General features: G+C 36.3%; 1 long non-coding RNA gene across 1 annotated transcript; it reads right to left on the bottom strand.

Moving 5' to 3' along the window:
- Window positions 1-9,339: 9,339 nt before the first annotated feature.
- Window positions 9,340-13,534, bottom strand: LOC124295000. The gene is made up of 4 exons (XR_006904904.1): window positions 13,373-13,534; window positions 12,762-13,208; window positions 12,533-12,664; window positions 9,340-9,709 (listed from the first exon to the last, which is right to left on the bottom strand). It is a non-coding gene; the product is annotated as an uncharacterized LOC124295000 (long non-coding RNA).
- Between the last annotated feature and the right edge of the window lie 427 nt (window positions 13,535-13,961).

Here is a 13,961-nt window from a genome sequence, read left to right as displayed (position 1 = left end):
CTCGCTGTGCGACCAGTAGTTCCAGAGATATCGGCAGTTGAGTGAAAAAGGATCCTTTGGCATTCAAAATTCGATATCTCGAAGACAAATGGTCGTATCGAGGTTTAAAAAAAAGCATCTTGAAGCTGAATAAACAGGCTATGCGACCTATGCATTAGTTTAGCTCGGAAAAATTTTTCCATGCCCGTAGAGCGAAAAGAAAAATGTAAAAAATTTTGAAAATTTTTTCTTCGTGCTTTATCCAAGGATTGCATGGCTAATAGTGCTTTGAGAAATTTTTAACCAATAAATTCAAAAACTAGAGTCTTCAAGCTTCAAAAGCTTTGTTTTTTTATTTCTTGTACGACCATTTTTCACTGAAATACAGCCTGTTGAAAATCACCAAAAAATTTCGAAAATTTTGTTGTTCCCCTAATTTTTGCGAGAAGTGTATATTATACATATTCAAATTCTACCTCCAAAATAGCATGCGGTAAAACACTTAAGCTACACTTAACCTAAGCCTTAATCCATCTGTGACCTCACGTCAATTTTCTTCGTTATTATATTTAGTTTTGTTAGTTTTTTCGTAATTTATTTAGCTTTGAAAAAAAATTTTTTTTTTTTGTTTTTTGTTGTTACCTTGATATATATAATTTTAAAAAAATATTTTGTTTTCGTCAATGTTAGAAAAATATTGTTTTTTTTTATCTTCTTGCTTTGTAATAAAGATAGCCTGATGACGACAGGCTGGGCCCGCCGAAACGTCGCTAAATAAAAATATAAACATGCAACCACGCATGGTCAAAGTTTATGACCCTCTCCGACGAATCCTTCCACATTTTTAAGATATCACCTAACTAACCTGGTGTATTTTTTAGTTTTCTGCATCGCTGATATTAGGTACCTTACTGCTTCATCCGCAATTTATCTTGGCTGCTTTCGTTAATTGTACTAATACTATTCTCATACTACGTTACACTGCTTTCATTTGAATTTTTAACATTCACTATGAATGATCTTAGATTGGTCTTGCATCTTAGCTTATCTATAATCGATTGTTGTAAGCCTTGCTGATTGCTAGGAAGTCAGAGTAATAGTATCGCGATCCACAAACGTATCTATTTGTCGCTTATGCCATAAATACCTGTCTCGCTAATTTGTTAAATCTGACTCTCATCTTTTTCTGCGACTATAACTAATTTTCTTGCACTTTATTAATACACTTGATACTATTACCTTGTTACCTGCTTTTCTGGTGTTTTATCAATTGGATGCGACGCTTCCCCACTACCATTATCTTCTTCATACTGAGCGAACCGTGCAAAATGTTGTAAAACCTAATCATATCTTTCCTTTTCTTTCGTTTATTATCTAAAATTTGATGTTACTGCATCTGGCGTTCAATAGTACTATCTTTATCGTTATTGTTCAAATCAGTACCTACACCGTAGGGTGACGGATTATCCGCCCTCGACCTATCTTCAAATATCGTTTCTGGGAAAATCTTCACGTCACAGTAAGTATTGAGTGTGAAAATTCAGGATGTTTGTTGGGCAAAGAGAAATTTCTTCAACATTGTGCGTACTAACTTTCATTCTTTGGACCATTTTTTCACCAAGAGTTGTGAAAATAGTAATGTAAAAGTAATACATTACCCCTTACTTTGAACAATGTGTAATGTATAAGTTCTTCATTACCAATTATACTAGTAATTTGTAATAAATGAATGTTAAATAACAAATTTGAAAAAGTAATGTGTAATGGATGAGTGCTTCATTAAAAATTTAACCTTTACACTGACACATGGGGTGCTTGCGTAATTTCTTGTTATGCGTGTATTTTGTAAACTAGAAGACGTGTGGCTTTCTCCAAAATAAATGATTAATTGAACAAACTGTTGGATCTTTAGCTAGATGCCTCAAAGACTGTGCATGAATTTTTTCAGAATTTTTGGAGCGCTTAAAATAGCCAAAATAAGGATAAGAAGCGAAACACCCCGTATGACAGCCAGCGTATACTGAAAACCACATGACAGGGTAACGGTTAAAAAAGTAATGTGCAATTAATAAGTGATTCATTACAAATTACGAATGAAAAAAGTAATTTGTGATGGAGAGTATTCCATTACAAATAGAAAAATTGACGTGCTCGCGTAACGACTTGCGCGAAATAAAAGTACGCAAATTAAAAACTTTTACATCGTTACCTCATTATTCTATTTTGCTCAGTAAAAATTTCTTCTGGGAAAATTCGTTTTTCTTCTGTTTGATGCTCAAAAACTCGGAAGGAAAACATGCAAATTAGAAACTCGCACGTTGCTTTCTCATTGTTGTATTGCACTGATAAGGCTACATGAGAAAGCCAATATTTGGAAACCAACTTCCTCACTCTACACTACAATCAATAAAACACGTATTTCAGCATTTCCTAGGTAATCCTGTAAAGTAATTCTGTAGAGTAATTCTGAAAAACCTGTTCTATTAATTGTATTTTAGAGTGTTCATGCCAAATTTAAAGTAAATCCGACTAAAAAAATTTTTTTTTTCGATACAAATTTGATTATACTCTTGCAAACCCTGAAATATATGTTTCATTAATTGTACTGTAGAATGTTCATGCGAAGTTTCAAGTAAATCCGACCCGGCAATATCTTTTTTTATACAAATTTTTCCGCACCCTTGCATCCTCTTAAGGGTTGAACTGGGAAATCGATATCCACGGCGCTTAAATTCGTATTTAATTTGTTTTCTAGGGTGTTTCGCCGGGTTAGCCATTACCAACGGCCACCGGAGAAGGGGAAGCAGAATTTATGCGCCGAAAGATTATCCAAAAGATAGAGACGGAGAGGAAGGCTGATGGGAGACGGAAAGGAAATAGACGTCGAAGGAGAGGAGCCGAGAACTCGGGGCTGAACGGAGCCTGCAGATCTAATTTATCGTCCATCGACCTATTTAGACCTCTGCTGTTAGGTTCGTGAGGGTGGCACGTTGCGGAGGGTCTCCGGCTACAGGAACTTCGAGGCAGTCGGAAGCCAAACTTTTCCAATTGTTAATGTCCCGAAATAATCGCGGAGATAAGGGAACTGGCTATAGTCCACTGCAGGTGGTACACGTGAAACTGCCTCGACGATCAACTTATAGGACCGCATTCGGAGAGACAAATGAGTCGCAAATTCCACTTCTTATCGTCATGGTGCAATTTCTACGGAAAATTTATCGATCGGGAAAAGTTACATTTCAACTACATGGATATTATTATGAGTGGTGAACAACTTCCACGTTATTTAAACACGACTGATGATCTTTATTTGCCGGGTCTGTCTTTTGGGAAAGCATGTATGAACTGAAAATCTAGCAGAGTAAATTTACATAGAAATAATTGAGTCTTCGGATGAAAAAATTGTATATGCTCATTGTTGTAATATCAAGTAATTCCTAATCTTGATTAACGGCCAGAATGGTAATTGACGGGCCATCTATTGGCCGGTGATAGCTTCGTGCAGCGAGACGAGCTCGCGCGAGACCGTACGCTTCGCGTACGTTTCTCTCTTAAGGGGACCCGGTGGTCTAGCGCACGAAAATGACACCTATTTTCGCGATTTTTTTTTTGCTATTAAAAATAAAAAAAACGATGTTCTAACTTTTCGAGCTTATTACTACGTTTATTAATCATACAAAAAAATTTTTTTTTCCTTTTAAAAACAATATTTATTATTATAAAAATGCCGCTAAAGATGACCCTCTCGAAAAATCGGATCCGGACTGCGGAGGTGATTTCGAGACTTCTACTCATCAGAAACAAAAAATTCAAAGACATTCTTAATCAGAAAGACTGCAGTTATGGTCGGAACTAGAACAAATCGAAAAAATTGAAAATTGACAAAATGGCGGGCGTTGAAAAAAAAAGTTCGTAAAATCGGGTTTTTTTCACTAGTTTTTTAGTGTAAACAATAGGAAATTATTTAAATAAAATTATGATTCTAGTTCCGACGATAGCCATACATGTTGTGAACAACATATCCAAATTTCAAGTCATTCGGTTGAATAGTTTTTTTATTTTCACCCCCGCAGTGCCGAAAAAAGTCGTTTCGAGATAAATGAGTTTAAAGTTTGAGGTACAGATATTTTCAAAAATTGAGCAAATTTTGAATACTTACAGTTAACCCGCGATTCCGGCACCATAGAGGATCCCTTCGGAACGTTTGTATTCCGAAGGGATTATATTGTATTCGGTTACAAATGTAAAGGTAAAATGCGGAGAAGGGTCGGGAAGCTGCCGCGCTCCGAGTGCTGAACCCGTTAGGAGCGCGCTGACCGCTCTCTACCTGGAATGGGCTGTAGAAGCTATAATATTTTCGCATGAAAATTTCACAGTATATTCTTAAGATACTATACTTTCGAAATATCGAAAAAAAAAATCGATTTTTTGAAATTTCTAGACCACCGGGTCCCCTTAACACCTGGACACTGTACGCAGCGGACATGCCGCACTATCTATTAAATACTTTAATACTATAATAAATACTTTAATAATAAACTTGTGTCACCAAACTTATTTAATTCAACACTCATAAATAACCAGAGAAACCTAAAATAATCAGCTTATGTGCTTTTCTGTTTTTTTATTTTACAAACCACGAAGAAAATTCTTCTAGTTTTCAGCGGACTGAAAACTACATAATTATTTTACGTATAATCGATTCATTGGCTATTTCAATGAATCGTTTCTCGATTGATCGATTGATCGATCGCGTAGACCTATAAGGTACAATGTATCTGTCTGGTTTATTCGCACCCTACGTAACGAAAATGATGCCAGGTCGTAAATAAACTCGCAACTAAAAGCATTGTATTTGCTTCAGGTTAATTATTTGAGTGTATCGAGAGCTGATCTTAATATTTTTAGTCTGGTCTTGACAAATTAAAATTATTCAAGAACCCGTGCGAAGGGTGTGATTAAATCGAATAGAGAAACTGTATTACAGCGTCGCCGACTATTCTCATTGTGCTAAACTGGCAGAGGTGGTCGATCCATAAAAATGGTCCATAAAAATTACCAGCGCCCAACCGACGTCGAGCTTAGCACCGCAGTCGGTTCACGTCAAACTTAAGTAATTATACATCGAACGTCGAAAACGAGAGTGTAAACGGTCAAGGGGGCGCGTCCGAATCTCTCATTTTCTTGCAACAGGCGCTGAACCTGTCTCGCGGATCAACTGGCTTAACCCTCCATTAGCGGGGCCGAATGCGACTAGCAAGCCTAGCCAAACCCCGGATTACGTGCTGACCCTTGCTCTACGGGTTGTACTAATAGTAAGACGTCTCCATCGTTGCAAACCTATGACATTGTCTACTGACCCACGAGACTCGTTTCTGGACCCCATCTTTCGCTACCAAGTTATACGGGCCACTGGATATCCCTCTAAATCTTTCGGGGACCCGAACTTCCCTTTTCGGTCTATAAGTATGATTCATCGCATACATGTAGGTAGATATAATTATAATGAACAATATAATAGTTGAAAGCCGAGAGTTGGATTTTTGGATGTTTAAATGATGTTTAAACTACTGTATAAACGTTAGATTCGTATAAAACAGCTGGGGCTAACTGCACATAGCTGCCGACGAGGGCTCTGTTTAGTTTGTTGGGTGTTTCTGTGGCACAAAGAAAATTATGGCAAAATGAAGTACTCACAAAACTTTCAAGTGATAAGAGATAGCGATACTGGCATACAAGGTAAAAAAATAAGAGAATCAACTAAACGGTATTTTAATCGATTACATCTAAGTAGATCGTAGTTAATTAATAACCGTTCATTTCTACAATTCATGCGTGATTATATTGTAATGTTTGGCGAACATCACAAAATAAATAGGGTTCGTGAACTTACTTAGAGAATCAATTAAAGGCGAAAATAAAATGTTGAGAAAATGCTTTAATGGCAGAGTTGGTGTTTTCGGTTTAAAGTCTAAGACAGGACTGTTTTTACAATAATGGTAAGATATAAGACGTTTACAAACTTCTTTTATCTATGATGACTACTAGATCATTAAAAAGGGGGTAAGACGGGTGATTTCACCCTTTATAACAACATGTTTCCATGAATACAAAAACTTGTTGCAATCAGTACAAACAAAAGTCGGGAAGTATTAAATAAAATCATATTATAATCCTATTGAATTGTTGAGTTTCCTCCCGTAATTCATTTGATCGGCGTATACCGGGAGTCCCAGACCACCCGTCCATCCCTTCTAAAATCTGGAGAACTGATTTTTTCGAAAATTTGCAAACCCAGTATGGTATGGCGTCGAGAATGACGTATTACGAAAAAATGTTTCAAACAAAAGATGCATATTTTTTGACGTAGAATCCGAATCTGTCATCAAAATGTGCATGTCGTATTTAAAAAAATGGACTTTCAGTTTAAAAAACGCATATCCGGACTGCACCGGAGGTCGTCAATATCATCATTCAATAGAGCAGGCCCGATATAGCCATACTGGGTTTGCAAATTTTCGAAAAAATCAGTTCTCCAGATTTTACAAGGAGAACGCCAAGGTTGGGAAATGAAGTTTGGGGTGGCACGGTGCGTGGTTGCAGTACTACCCCATAGTGTTACAATACTCAAGCCATAGGGCTAGATGGCCAGCCATTTACGAAAAAAACGCTCCAAAAGTTTCGGTTTTACCGTATGTACCCAAAAGTATTCAATGTTGACCAAGCGGCCCGGTGCCCGAGGTGGTAGCTGGCAAGCGTGGCACGCCGAAGGTTCCGTTCGGCTCCTGATTTTTTTTTTTATACTTTCTCTTTCTTCAAATTATTATTTATTTGACTTATCAATAAGTTAATTTATTATAATCATAATTATATTGTAAATATTTTTAAAAAAATTCTTGCTTCGTGCTTTCAACGTATCCATTTGCTACAGAACAATTGCGTGTGTCACAAAATATGTTTCCGAACTGCAGAGACGTTTTTTTGAGGGAAGAAGCGGGGTTTTTTGCTACGACAAATCTAATAGGCACTCTACTCTGCACTCGTGCCTAAAAATAACAAGGAACACATATGTGTACAACGTTTCGCGTAGCTTGAGTGATGCGCCGATCAGTCCTGATCATTTGTAAAATTTCTATTCTCAAACTATTATTTAATCACGACTTTTCTCTTCAAGGTATTTTCGTCATACACAGCTGCCACACGGCCCTGCTTATTCTTGACAGTGAAACTGAATACCAAATTGCAACGTTACTTACTGGGGTGATCTTACACGATACAAATCTTAAGCCTAGATATATTGTACAATTTAAATGAACTCGGGGATATCAAATGATTATATTTAAATCGAAATTTAAAGTAAAAAGAATCATACATCCACTTTCATACCTTACTTAAAATACGCCTCTTGATAACGGTTATTCGATTATTATAGTAAGCTTCCTGCTTATCAGGACTCCGAGTTGAACAACTGACTCGAAATTATCATAACTAAATTACACCAAAGGTTAAATTTATGCAATAAAGATATAACAAAAGTACGACCTGGCTCATGATAACAGTTCTTTGATTACACTGATTAAAAACGGTCTTGTCGATCTAGATATTTGAGTGGTCTTGGCTAGATTTGATGTCAACAACCCTGGAAGTAGGGTTGACGAAAGAATATCGATGTATCGATATTTTTTGTTCACCATATCAATATTTTTAGACGGTAGATTTTATTTTGTTAGATCGATATATCGATATAAAATATCAAGTATCGAAAACGTATCAGAAACAATATTTTTTCCAATACCGGCTCCGCTGTTGCCACTGACTAATCTGTATTTCATTACAATTGAAAACTAACTCTATGACTGATATATAGGAACAGAATATTTTTTCCCTTTCGGAAATAGGACCAGAATATTTGTTTCCTCCTGCGTCCGCAGTTTCATTGGTGAGAGTGCCATTTGCGGTAAATCTTACAGTTCCTAACAACAGAAGCTAACTTAGCGCGGAGCATATAAAACTAAGATTTTTCTCTAGCTTTTATGTCTATCGGAAAAATATAGGTTTGACTGGATTAATGTAATTATTTAATTTATCCAATAAAAAATAATGTTATCCTGACGATGTTGTTTTTATACAATTTGAAATAAATATTTTTAAAAAAACATTATTGATATATTGATATATTTTTTTCGATATTGATATTTTTTTTAAATATCGATACAATATATATCGATACTTTGTGGCACTTCCAACATCCCTACCTAGGATTAAACGTAGTGTTTTGAAATTGGCTCTAGTTATTTATTTTATCGAAATTTTCATACATGACTCAAAAAAGCAACATTTAGATGAAACACGCGATGTTTTTTTTTAATATCTGAAGTTTATCAAAAAAATACTATGCAGCTACAGGCAAAAATTTTTTTTTCTCTTGCCCTGATTTTTTCCTTGAATTTTTGGTGTTAGAGAACGTAGAATTCATGGATAAAATGATGATTATATTAGAAACCATCCCTCCTTACAATACAATACTAACATAAACACATTTCATTTAGAGTCCGGCTAGTCTGCAATCTTACTTTAATACACAGCAAAGCAAAAAAAAATAAAAAAATTTTTTTCGTTATTCTGACTTTTTTCGTGAATATTCGTGTTTGAGAACGTAGAATTTACGAATAAAATCATGATTATATTAGAAACCATGCCCCCTTACGATACAATAATAAAATAAAGTTAGAGCCAATACAATATAATCATGATTTTATTCACAAATTTTCCGTTCTGAAACACCAAAATTCACAAAAAGATCAGAGTAAGGAAAAATTTTTTATTTTTTTTTTGATGAGCTGTAAATTAAAGTAGGCTTGCAGACTAGCTGGACTCTAAATGAAACAAGTGACTCGGAACCATTAAATCTAGTTTGCAGCAAAGCTTAAATTTACACAATAAAGGTATAACATAATACGAGTATGTAAAATGTAATCACAATGACGATTGAACGAATAGTGGCAGAATACACCTATAATTCGTTTATTAAAGTGTCTTATTCCGTGTCTTCCTGTAGTGTGAGAGGAAATTATTACATTTATTCTTCCGGAAAGGTGATATTGATGATTGCGACACCTGAGTTTAAGCGTTTACGTACGTTATATTTATGAAGCGCTTTAAAACGTATAGTATTTGCTCAAAGCACGTAACGTTAAATCACTTTTTCTTCACTTTGCATAATATCGTTACAAAATGGAGCTGCAATTTTGGGGATATCTTTTTTTCGTTAACTGTAGCATAGGTATCTATGATTTCCACACGTACTTGTAAAATATTAATTTTGCATTTAAGGAAACACATAAGTGTGATTAGTACAGATGCATATTATGTTCATCTTATTGTTAGTTTTGTATTATTGGATTATCAATTATGTTTCTTATTCCAGAAAACGATAAGACTGCTTAGTTTTCAGCATTGAAATAGGTAGGTCACATATAACAGAAGTTGATCCATTAATTGAGACAAGTTAATTGCTCGTCCTTTCATTAGGCGGGACTAACAAGATTTTTTCGTTTCTTTGTTTCGCCACAGTGTTGGTCCATCAGCGGTTGGAGGGTTGCCGGCATCTGGATTTCCCGTTCGTTAGAATGACATGAGAGGCGTCCTAACCCCTCGGTTTCTTGTCGTAATCAAGCGCGTGCGCCCATAAAAATGCTGTAAAGCGCGGCAGTAACGTGAAAGAATCGGACTGAAACCGAACAAAACGGACAAGTTACTACGCATAAAAAGGAATAGGATGGGAGGGAGAGAGAGAGAGAGAGAGAAAGAGAGAGAAACAAGAGCCAAGCGCGTGGAAATTAAAACCGAAAAAATTATCAAACAAAGACGAGCGAGCGAGTGAAATTAAAATTCCTAGTATTCATCGCCCTCAGAAGTACGTTGAACTGGTAAAAAACTTAATACGCTTTGCTTTACCGCTGCGCCGTTGTGTCCAATAATGCCAGAAATATAAACCTTCGTACACGTAGGTTCAATATTCCAAAGGGTTACGCTCGCATCGGGAAAGGCGAGTAATGGGTTCGCCGCATAGCCGACTCTTGTTCTAACACTTCCTGGCCACTTGACCTCTAATCTCTTTGGGTCTACAGCTGCAGTTACCTTCAGAGTATTATAGGATTCTATTTTCAACATTTATCACAAACTCCTTCCAGGCGCGGTTCAGCAGAACGCAAGAAGTCGTGCTCCAATTATCGAACTTGTATTATCGTTCTTTTTTGCTTTCTGACATTTCAGGGTGGTGTATCCAGCTTCATATTAGAAAAATTAATGCAGTAAGCTTATACACAGATGCTTCAAATATAAATACTGCCACTTGATTACCAGTTCGGGAGGGATACAAGTGACCCGTGTTTACTGTATTTTCATACCTCATAAAGGAGGTAGGTATAGACTAAACAACGTCTCGTTGAAATTTATGCAAGATGAAACAAAAATGGTACTCGTAATCGTTGTATATGCTGCAAAGACGAATTTTGAACATATTTTACAATACTTGTCTCGTAAAAAAAAATAACGAAAAGTAATAAGCTACATCCAAGCACTTAATGTTACGGATTACAAAAAATGTGGAATTTACTGTTAATAAATAATACTTTACACATCTTAATTCTGATACTATCGGGAAGTTTAAGAGTGCATATTTAAAGCTCGTTTGCGTGTGAGTGAAATAGCGATGACCATGTCCGTACGGATTCGCCGATAATTGTATGGCGACCACCTTCGATCGATTTGTAACTTTATCATGTCAATCTTCATGCGATTTCATGAGACACGTATCACCTGTGTTTCACCATTTTTAAATTTTCATGAAAATTATCTTTTTCGGAGAATAAAAAATCCACGTTTTCTTCAAAGTGCCACCATTTTGTTCCCAATCATCCAAATGCAACTGTTTTTTTTTGTTTTTTTTTTGTGAAAATATGTTGAATTGCATGAGCTTTAAACTTATTTCTAGTGAACTGTGATTCAGTGAAAATTGTATGACATAGAGGGGGGAAAACTGAAAAACGTTCATTTCGGGAGACATTAATTCCCCCAAAAACGCCATGTTTGACAATCGCGAAAATTTCATATGTTCTTCAGCACTCAAAAAGCCATCTTTCTGCTAAGTGGTAATGTGCCATCTTCCTTGGGATGTGAGTTACAGCATTGTGATGAAAAAAGAATTTTTTTTTACGTTTTAGCGTTATATAAAGATTCATTTTTGATATGCGAATGATCAGTATGGGAATAAGATGCGCGAAAAAATGTAGTTTCAAATTTAATTTCTTCATAAACAACATGTGATATTATTTTAAGGAATAGTGTAGCGAAGAAACAAATAGAAACGACGAAAAACACAACAAATTAGATAAATTACGGGCTTAGCATATCTGGGGATGATCGGGAAAAATAATTTATGAATAAACAAATAAACTCAAGTCCGACAAATTAACAGGTCAATTAGTCGAATATTTTCAATCGAATTTACAAGTTTCGAGTCAGTCAAAGAATTAACAATAATTTACCAGGTTTTATTTTACAAGTCAATAACAATTAAGAAATCGAACGGTAATAGTTTGTGATATTTTCAGGAGAATAACGTAAAACGATGGCTTTTAACAAAATATGAAAGTTGCAGAGAAAATTAGATGTTAGTCGGTATAAGCGATATAATATAAAAATATAATTAAAGCTACACGTCACGCGGCGATGTGATTTTACCCAATTTCTCAAAAACAATGCTACGGTAGTTATTAGTTTGTTAATTTGCAATAAAAGAGTAGAAACCTTATTAGAAATCGATAGTTATAGAGATTAATGATAGCTCAGAAGAGTAGTGACAGCAGAATAAGACAGAGTTTGAGGTAGATGATAGTGATTTGCATGAAGGATTGACGTTACTTAGCAATTCAGAAAAATCAGTAGCTTAAACGAGAGAATATTGGATAAGATAAATTGCTGGCAGTGACTTACGGGAACTATCGATAGGTAATCGAAATGATAATTATAGGATACTTAAAAATTCGAGGGATTCGCAAAGAAATTCTTATATATAATTTACGAGAGATTGGAAAACTGTGTGAGATCGTGAGAGATTTAGAGGCTTGTACGAGATAAAAGAATACACTAAATACACTGTATTACGATAAAATCAAAGATAGTAAACAGGACTTAAATTAACAAAGAAATACGATATTACAAAGAGATACGAAAATATAGCAGGTATTGGTCAATACAAAATTGTCAACCAGGAAATAGTGAAAGATACGGTAGTATTTAGCGGCTTAATCTGCGCTCAGTTGTACTTCAAGGAACTCGATTTACGTTACAAGTTCATGCACAATATCAAATAAAATATCATAAGTGGTACGGCAGATAGAATATAGTGAGCACTACAGTGAGCACACGGCGGCTTACAGTAACTGAAAGTCGTGGACCATGATTCACAATGATGTTGGCATTACACGATGCAATGAAAAAAATAATTGTAAGTAGAGGAGCAAGGGAGATTTTGCATAGAAACACCTACCTTACCAGCAAAGCCTTTCTCAGGCGCAAGCCTTTGAAGGTTACCCCCACCCTCGTCGAATAAAATATGCTCTACATTAGCACCGTTACCATCGTTTTCATCGTCTAATTATTGATCGTCGGTAAGAAAATCCTGCAAATTACCATGGTTTGACCCCCCGTCAGATAAATTGCGCTTTTCGTCGGTAAGAAAATCCACGAAATTACCTATCTGTTACCGTAGTTCTTACCCATACTAGGAAGTTGCGCTTTGTCCTACCATGCACATCGAGCGGGATCGAGAAACTGCAATACCAAGAGCAGCCGCGAACCCTTAAGCTGCCGTCCCATGGTCCGGAATTTGTTCCGTCTCCACGAACCCGGAATCCAGTGACTTTTCAAGCCCCAATCAGAGGCGTTCCCGCTCCACTGATTTACGGGATGCATTTTTCGTACTGTCTCATGATACGGAAATGACACGCACGAAACGATCGCCGGCAAATTGCGATCGGTCCTTTCAGCGCTGAATTTGAAATGCGCTACTGTGATTGGGTGTCGGCACTTCCGGGCCTGTGCATTCCGTGTCAGGGACACCCGATGCTGACAAAGACGGAATCGTATTACTCACACAAGCATATGTGTTGTAGGATGTTTGGACAACCTTGTATTAGTCAGCCACAGTATCCATATTTCACAGGCTGCAAATAAAAGGTGATGATGTGAATATTCTCGAATTATAGGTTAGAAATTGGATGATATTAGGTCAAACGTGACGAAAGTTTTAATTATTTCCACTTCATTAAACAACTACAACAAACAATTAAATAAATGAATTTCGTATTCTGAAGAATTTTATACTTACACGACCTGACGAATTCATTTTTGTCTTTTGTTACGCAACCGCACACACACAGATACAGAGATTTGTTTGACAGTTCGCAAATACTGGTAGTGCGCACGGAACGGAATGTCCGGAACGCCTCTGATTGGGGATTGAAAAGTCACTGGATTACGGGTTCGTGGAGACGGAACAAATTCCGGACCATGGGACGGCAGCCTTAGACGTTGCAAAGGATTTCGGTGCGACGTTGAATTCTGGAAGGTTCGGGAGCCGTGAGAAAGATCCGCTTCGACCTTGGACGAATTTAGGCTGACAAACAATTCTCTGAATCGTCCGACGAGTTTTGATTTGACGTTGATTGGCCTGTGGGAAATGGACTTCGGTGCGATGTTGAAATCCGGAAGTGCTTGAAATTAACTCTTAACTGGCAGTAAAGAGGGACTGAATTAATGGTTGATATTGATGTAAAATATTTTTATTCATTGAAAAAAACTTAGGATTACAGTTTTACATGAAATTCACAATGATGGTATGTGTAAGAACATATTTCTAACTCAACGGTATCGTAACCATGCTTTAGGCAATGAGAATGAAGAACAGTTCGAGTAGA

This window comes from Neodiprion lecontei, chromosome 6 (genome assembly GCF_021901455.1).
Source record: "Neodiprion lecontei isolate iyNeoLeco1 chromosome 6, iyNeoLeco1.1, whole genome shotgun sequence".
NCBI classification, from domain to species: Eukaryota; Metazoa; Arthropoda; class Insecta; order Hymenoptera; family Diprionidae; genus Neodiprion; species Neodiprion lecontei.
The sequence above is the reverse complement of the archived record's forward strand: the minus strand, read 5'-3'. Positions and strand labels throughout refer to the sequence as shown.